The following is an 8,521-nucleotide window of genomic DNA, read 5'->3' as shown; positions in this document are numbered from 1 at the left end:
ATGATAAGAAACCACTATAAAATGGACAGGGAAGTGGAGAAGTGTGTCCGGTTGCATGCCAAGCTGGCGTTTTGTTGTGCTTCCGACCCGAGGGCACCGTTGGACCTTGTAGCCATGAGTGCGCTACTAGTGCTGGCAGAGGGATTGCCAGAAGATCCTGAGACGGATTACATGACGAGCCTTCCTTGTGACCCTGCAGACGTGCTAACTGTTCCAGGTGCCTATCTCTTGCCAACGTCTTCCAGGAACTCGCAATATGGGCCACCAAACGTTCAACCCGAGTTTGAGGACTTTTTGAAGCAACTTAATCAGCGCACCGACGGCGTCGAAGAGGAACCCAATCTATTATTTAGGGAAGCATCTCGCCGCTTGTATCGTCTGGCACCGTTTGGTGTCCATCAATCGAGAACGTATCACGCCTGGGTAAAGTCCAAGGTCGAACCAGACCGAATAATTACTACAGGATCATCGGTCAAACGAAAGGCCGAAGATAGTCGAGGAGGTAAAAGCAAACGCGGCAAAAAGTGACATTCACGTTGGAATAATCAAACGAAAAGTGTCTTGTAAAATTATTTTAAATTGTTTTGATTAAATTATACACTTGTTGTTCATCTCGCCCATGGTTTTCTGTTTGGCTGTACAATGCGCAATGCGCTGCTTTCGCGTTTCGGGGATTGACCTCTTTTGTGTCAAGCAGGGGTTTGACACGAGTGATAATGCCTACGAACTAATCTTCTTTGCCCAGAGCATCAGTCCCCATTTCCCTCACCTCCATCGCCACCCTCGCAGCCTCCCCCACACAAACAGAGATTAGATCCCAGTCCATATTGATACAATCACAGCCATCGAATAATGCTACAGATGCAACACTTTGCAATAATTTTATTATATGTTTTTACAACTTTCTCTGGAAAAACATCACATTGGTTTGCGGTAGTAATTTCTGATACTCGAATGGAGACGACCTGCACCACTTGTAGCAAAATAAACATTGCCTTTCTGCCATTGCTTCAAACGCCTTACAAGCTCGGTGGACCTTTTCCTTTTCGTAAAAAGCTTTCTTTGCCTCGTTTAATTGCTTCAGGAAGGTCTTGGCGTGCTGTCCGGTCTTAACGCTCGTAAAAGCCTCGAAGACTTGGGGAAACCTCGTGTCGTCGTCATGTCCGGTCATGGACGGCCTGGGATGTCTCTCGCGCGAAAACCATCTTCCACAATGCAAGCACTTTCTCGTGCGCCGTAGAGCTCGGAATAAAGATTTTTTCTTTTCCGTCATGATTTTACCGTAAATTTTCATGTAATCTTCGTCAGTGCCTCCGGGTAGGTAAAGTTTACACGTTCGCAAGACGATCGTCTGAGAACGAGTCACGGGTGCCATGCTTTCTTTTTGCTCTTCGCGTTTGCAGCGGTAAACTGATGGCCGTTCCACGACCCGTTTGTTGCGCTTTTATGCTTAAACTGTGATGACGCAAGGACTACGCACAGGAAATGACTTTACATCTACGTATCGAAATGCCCAGCCCAGAGAAACACCCCCAAGACCACGAAATATCTACGTATCGGGGCGTTTTCCATTGACGATTGACGACATTTGCGTCGCGCTCTTCGCCAAACGGTATAAGGAACCGCCTGTCTTGCCAAAAAGGCCAGACGAGTCGAGCCGACCGGCAAGATAAGAAGTGAGAGAGAAACCAAAAACGACACGAACAGAAATCAATCCTAATGGACCGAACCGAAGGCGCGCCAAATTTGGAGTTCTTTTCGGATGAGGTCAGACGAGAATGGCGAGGAAAATCTTCACGCTACATTTTGCAGAGTGCGGCTTTTGCGATTGCGTGTTTGACGACTGGACCGACTCCGTACCAGCCTATGGATTATTATCACATTGAACCTGCCAGAAAGGTGCATCGGGGCACCAAGAACGAGACAGTTCAAAGTCAGAAAACAGCGAGAAGAGCGGCCAAAACATAGGACACTGTATAGAATGGGTAAAATGATATTTGACTGTTGGGATTTTTGTTCTCAAGATAAAATTATAGTAGGATCAAATTGTTAGACTATAAAAAACATTAGCCCTCGTTGAAATCCAACTAAAGTGTTCCAGTTTCATTCATCATGGAAACTCGTCGACCTGTAGACTCTCGTTACGGCTATGACTTTGTGCCTCAGAAACTGAAAGAAATTGTGAACGATGGCTCGGTGGACCGGCTGTTTGTCATCAAGGAAGAAGATTCTCAGATGAACATTTGGAAGTGGCTCGAAAAAGTATTGGACAAGTTGACACGTGAAACGGCCGTGGTGTGTACGGAAACGATGTATCAAAATACACTGAGCTTGATGCAACAGATTTGGGGCGGCAGTGAAAATATCGCCGCCTACGAGCGCCTTTCAGCCTGGTTTAATAAGACAAACGATTTTTCCCGTCACTGGTTGGATCATGATGATGAACCCGAAAGATGATCTCGTAAAGAAGGGGACTAAAACCCAACAAATGTGACTCTTTTTTAACTATTCAATGAAGAAACATATTGTGAACTAATAAAATCTTTAATTGTAGTGATTATTCAGTTTGACAATCTCGTCTACGAGTTTTTCGTAATTCTGTAAGTAATCGACTCCTTTATTGGTTAGTCGTTGAAAAAATGTCAAAAGCATCGATACTGTTTCTCCGCCTTTTTGCTCTTTTGTTCCAAGTCTAGTAAATGCCATGCTAACTGAAGCTATAGCCAGCAAAGACGGCGGATACATAAAAAACGTCTCATCTGTATAGCACGAGGCGATTAAAGTTGCTGCATGCTTTCTGATCGCACCGGCGTTGGGAAATGAGAATCGGGCAAAAAACTGCTCGAGATAATCGTAAGGTGTTACTGCTGACACGTCCCACTGAAGTTGTTCAAGTAGCTTCATTTCCCAAACTAATAACTCTTCGCTCGTTATCGAGTCATCCGTGTACGTACATAGTTTGTGCACTCCGAGCGGCGAGGTATCTCTAAATTTGCTAGCGACTAACAAGCACGCGACACCAAGTAATTGCAGTTTGCATTTTCTCGTTGGTACAATCGATAAAAATCGGTCTAAATAATTCACTGCCAAGACAAATACATCTTCCTCGTACATTTGCTCTTCGCAAACGTCCTGCATCCATGTCGTAACCATGAGTCTCATATGTGGTTCAATCTCGTTCTGTACAATGTCAAAGTATCGACAACTGGGGATATATTTATCCTCGCGGGTAAGTAAATTTCGAACAACGCGATCGTCTCCAAGCACCACCGGGTCCGGATACGCATGAGGAACCTCTCGTTTCCCAAAGCACAGAAGCTCCATGTATCTGCCAGAAAATAGAAAAGACCCAAATACTACACTGTTCACTTGTAAATGCCATACAAAAACAATTAAATTTTGAATTTGCCAATTGAAATAATGTCCCATGCAACACGCGAAATGTTCGTCTTTGCCTTGACTCCCTTACCCACGAAGGGTAAAGTTGGCTCCATTGCCTGCGAGTATATGATTATAGAGCATTCGTCAATATAACCCGCCAAGCTGACAATGTTCTGCGAACAGAATGAACTTCCCCTTGCGGGAGCGCGTGTCACAATGAGGCATTAAAGTTGCCATAAACGTTTTTACAAACCAAAGTCTCGGTAAGTGCAGAAGCAAGGTCTTTTCTCTTTCCTTTTGCAGCCGGTCGAATTTGCTATTGCGCGAAGTTTTAAAAACTCTCAGAGATGTAATAACTTAGTTATTTTATTTTATGTTTATATCTCGTGGTACTAAAATCAGCAAACGTTAACAATAAATGCTACCCTAGTAAATATTTTCATGGTACATTACAACTTGTTAAAAGAACTCTTGTCAAAAACGATAATATCGAGATAATACTTTCAGCGACTCAGATTGCAGTCCATCAGCCTAGCTGAACTACTTTACACCGTAAAAGGAAAAGTAATCTTTGGTAAATCAAAGTTACTGACCAATTCTTAGCTGTACATTTCTCAAAGATTTAACACCCTAGATGTTTTATCTGTGCTTCGTATTTCTCAAATCAATAAACTTTAACCACAACTACTACCCTATCAAACATGTCCGTGGTACATTCAAACTTGTCAAAAAAAATCTTTCAAGAAAATTAAGACTCCATACAGCTTTTGGTTGAACAAAGTCAATATTGATCAATCCACGGCAACGCGTTTGACAGTTTTTGAAAAAAGCGTCCAAAATAATCCAAGTCTATAGTTTTACCGAGGTCTCTCGTTGCTAGGTCAAACTGTCGAACGATCGACTCTACCAGTGGCCGCTTTTTCTCTGTAATGGCTTTCGCCCAGACGCCAAAGTTCTCATCCTGTCGCACTGTTTTCCGCAACTGATGTCCAAGCACAAACGACGACTGCAACACCTCCAATGGATGTATTTCAGTTTCCAAACGACCCTTGGTGGGCGGGAACCAGGCCAGTTTGTTGTCTGCCGATATCTCGAACTTGCTCATGTCACTAGAGTCCACCGACTGTAATGCGGCCACCATAAAAATAGTCCGCCCGATCTGTGCATAATTCTTTAGTTGGATCCAATCGAAGGGGTATGTATCGAGGGTATACAGCTTGTGCAAATCAGTATATATTTTAAAGGCAAACTCGCCGTTACTAGTGGAAACCACCTCCACTTCAGGCACCACTTCAGTCAGTTCTCCCACTTCCCTTAGCAACCGTACCAGGCATTTCCCCCTCATAGCTGTGTCGTAGTTCATCGGACCCACAGTTATCGTGCCTGGTCCTTGTACCGATTGACCTCTGGTTATCAACTCGGAAGCAATGGGGCCTTGAGGAGAACCGAGGTACAGGGACTTGTCTGCATTCGTGACATCATCGTCATTATCATCGAGATCTGTGTTGTTGCACGGTTCACCGTTGAACAAATCGGACACTGAATCAACCACTGGGTTGTCTTCTGAATGAGTCGATTGAAGGGTCAAAGGCGGTACAGAGAACATTGGAATGTCCGTCTCTATCATTGAACTGGCCATCGGAGCCTCTTTGGCAACCACTTGCTCCACTGTTTGCGTGATCGTGGCATCATCCAATGGGACATCGGGTTGGTCTCCAGTCAACTGCATGGTCAGGGGTGGTGGAACGGGACGAGTTGTCTCGCTAGTGGAACTTTCCATGCCTGTCTCGTTTGAGTTTGCCACCTGTATTGCACTCATATCCGTCATCGGTGTATTGAGCGGTGATGAATATCGTCCCCTCTCTCCTTCTTCTCCACCACTGTCATCATCACTCTCACTGCCATCTTGGTCGCTTTCATAGTCGTCATCATCATCGTCATCATTATCATCATCATCATCATCTTCTGCGTCTTCAGATCCGCTCGCGTTGGGGCTTTCTGCTTGCATCCCCTTCTTATTCTCTAAAACTATTTGTTCTTTTCGAGCACCTGCAACGGCTGCCACGGGTATCGTTACTGGTGGTCGGCGTATTTGCTCCGCCCTTGGCTGAGACAAGGCCACTGACTCAGTTGCAATGTCGCCATCCTCGACATCACTGTCTATCTCACAACTTCGTTTGGCTTTTTGTGCCTTTGGCTTCCCTGCCAATTCCCGTGACGGCGTTATCTCAACGATATCGTCCCCTTCGTCGTCACTGTCTAAGGCACGCTTCCGCTTTGTGCCGACATTCCTTGGAATCGATGGCTCACGCGATGGAGAGGGCAAGGGCGCCATTCGTCCCATCTGCTTTGGCACACTAGACATGAAAACGTCAAAGCTATTGATCTTAGACTTAGACAAAGTGTCTACAACCTCGTCACACACATCTTTGAAATGTGACTGTGACCTTTTCGAATGCAAGCCCTCGCAACGACGGAGATTGGTAACAAAAGTTTTAATCGTTTGTTTTTCTGATGGAAAAGATATCTTCATTCGGTCTCTTTTTTCCCTCTTTCGCTGTCCCGCTGAAGTACGATAGTCGCACGCTATTAGCGGTGGTCGTACGGTCCCGGGCTGCATCTTCTGTATTTGTTTCATGTTCTCCTCATAGTCTTCATTCAGCACATTTAGTTTCAAGCTATTCATCTTTCGCACGCCACTCTTCATCACGCACAAAAGACATGCTAACAGCAGTTCTCGGTGCAAGTCCCCATTATTGTTATTGTCCAGATATGCATACGTCATCTTCAACATCAACATAATCTGCCCGAGATTTGGGGTCATGGATAGGAATAGGGTATCTTCTTCCATTCCCTCTGCACCTTGACCACTCTCCACTGTCACGGGGAAACTGTTCCTTTCTAGATCAAAGGTGCTAACCACCGTCGTTGGGTGATCATGACGACCATCGACGGGTTCCAGGCCAATGGTGATGGAATTTGGGGAACTCACCGTCACCGAGACGAGGCGATGACCATGTTGGTTGAGGGTCATTTCATGCTTCTGGAGGAACTGCTGCTCGGCCTGAGATATGTATCCCTGGCGTTGAATCCAATGAAAGATTGGGTAAAAACATAGGCTGCTTGCAGGCCACACCTTACTGTTAGTCACAAGGTTACACGGCAAAACTTCACAGAGCAATTGTCGACCCCTCTCGGTCATTCGTAAAACCGGAGTCTTTTCCGTGACCTCGATAAGAATCAGTAGTCGACAGGCCAACATTCCGCGCAGCAACACCTCATCCGTTAGCGTCTCGACTCGAAATGCCTCATCTAGTTTCAGCATGATCTTTTCCCACGATACGGTCGACGTTTTGCAAGGGCGAGATAACATCGACTGAGATGCAAACTCGGGCAGCGTTTGTGGAACTCTACATGTTTTAAAGAAATCCCACTGCGACATGCAGCCAACGTACAGATTGAAAGCTGAGAGATCAACCGACGATTTACCCAGAGCGAACATCATCTTTATAAAATCTGCTTTGTCGGGATTTTCTGCTTCGGTAATTTTGCTCCAAAGATAAAACTGCCAGTTTGACGAACAATGATACTCGCAGATACATCTTGTCAGAAGATTCCGTCGATGGCGGTGAGTCTTCAGCTGGTCAAAAAAGTAGAACCTTTCCACGTCGGACATGCAATCGCATTTCGAACAACGCATAGCCACTTCACAACTTATTTCAACGTACTTGGTTGAGATGTGACCAACGTTCTCTTTTGGGGCTGCCATGATCGAAGTTCTTCTTAGACTTTAGTCTTCTGGTCTGCTCTTCTCTCTTCGCTCTTTGCTCTTCCCTCTTGGGTTTGCACCTTCAACTGGTTTGAGTTAGCCTCGAGCAAAGCTTCTTATATAGCCGAGAACCAGCGATGGGCGATCACTTCGCGTCATCTTTCATCCAATGATGATCTGCCAACTCTCATCACGATATCACGCATCCAGATATTTCAATGGGAGATTTATCTCAAGGCGCATTAAAGGCGTGACTTTCTTATCGGTAATATTGGCTCGTTAATTCCCTTGTGTCAGCTAACTATTGTTACTTAATGGGTGTTGGTGACACGTAACTGGATTGTTAACACGTACACACGCTAAAAGTATCTCAATGCATAAATATGATATTGCATTACAGCATCCTTGCATGTTGTTTATCTCAATGGGCCATTATGACTCAATATGGGTCTGATCGTATCAGTAATATTATCTGATAATCTAAGTCATACCCTTGACGAAGATCACGAACATTCTCCATCAAGAGATTAGTTAAACACGCAAGAGGAATATTCCCACGGAAATTTGTTTTCATAAGCTAAAAATATCTCAGTGCAGAAATATAATATATTGCATGACAGCATCCTTGCGTGTTGTTTATCTCAATGGGCATGACTCATTATGGGCGTCATCGCGTGAGCAATTTTATCTGCTAAGTGATACCCTTGACGAAGATCACGAACATTCTCCATCAAGAGATTAATTAAATACGCAAGAGGAATATTCCCACAGAAACTTGTTTTCATAAGCTAAAAATATCTCAATGTATAAATATGATATTGCATTACAGCATTCTTGCGTGTTGTTTATCTCAATGGGCCATTATGACTCAATATGGGCGTGATCGTATCAGTAATATTATCTGATAATCTAAGTCATGCCCTTGACGAAGATCACGAACATTCTCCATCAAGAGATTAATTAAACACGCAAGAGGAATATTCCCACAGAAATTTGTTTTCATAAGCTAAAAATATCTCAATGCATAAATATGATATTGCATTACAGCATCCTTGCGTGTTGTTTATCTCAATGGGCCATTATGACTCAATATGGGCGTGATGGTATCAGTAATATTATCTGATAATCTAAGTCATGCCCTTGACGAAGATCACGAACATCGAGGGTTACCAAAAACACACACACACAATTTCGACCGAGCCGACCATTGTGGCGCAGAGTGGATCGCGTTTGTTTGAGGCCATTGACTTTGGCCACGAGATGTCAGGCGCAATAAACACACACACCGAGCCGACATGGAACAGCATTGGATTGCGCGCCTTTGAGTGTTACCAAAAACACACACACACACAACTTTGACCGAACCGACCA

At 44.5% G+C, this 8,521-nt stretch overlaps 1 pseudogene; it reads right to left on the bottom strand.

Annotated features, from left to right (window-relative positions):
- Positions 1-2,544: 2,544 nt before the first annotated feature.
- Positions 2,545-3,324, bottom strand: LOC140934137 (G1/S-specific cyclin-D2 pseudogene; annotated as a pseudogene).
- Between the last annotated feature and the right edge of the window lie 5,197 nt (positions 3,325-8,521).

This window comes from Porites lutea, chromosome 4, assembly GCF_958299795.1.
Source record: "Porites lutea chromosome 4, jaPorLute2.1, whole genome shotgun sequence".
NCBI lineage: Eukaryota > Metazoa > Cnidaria > Anthozoa > Scleractinia > Poritidae > Porites > Porites lutea.
This window is presented reverse-complemented; position numbering and strand designations above follow the sequence as displayed.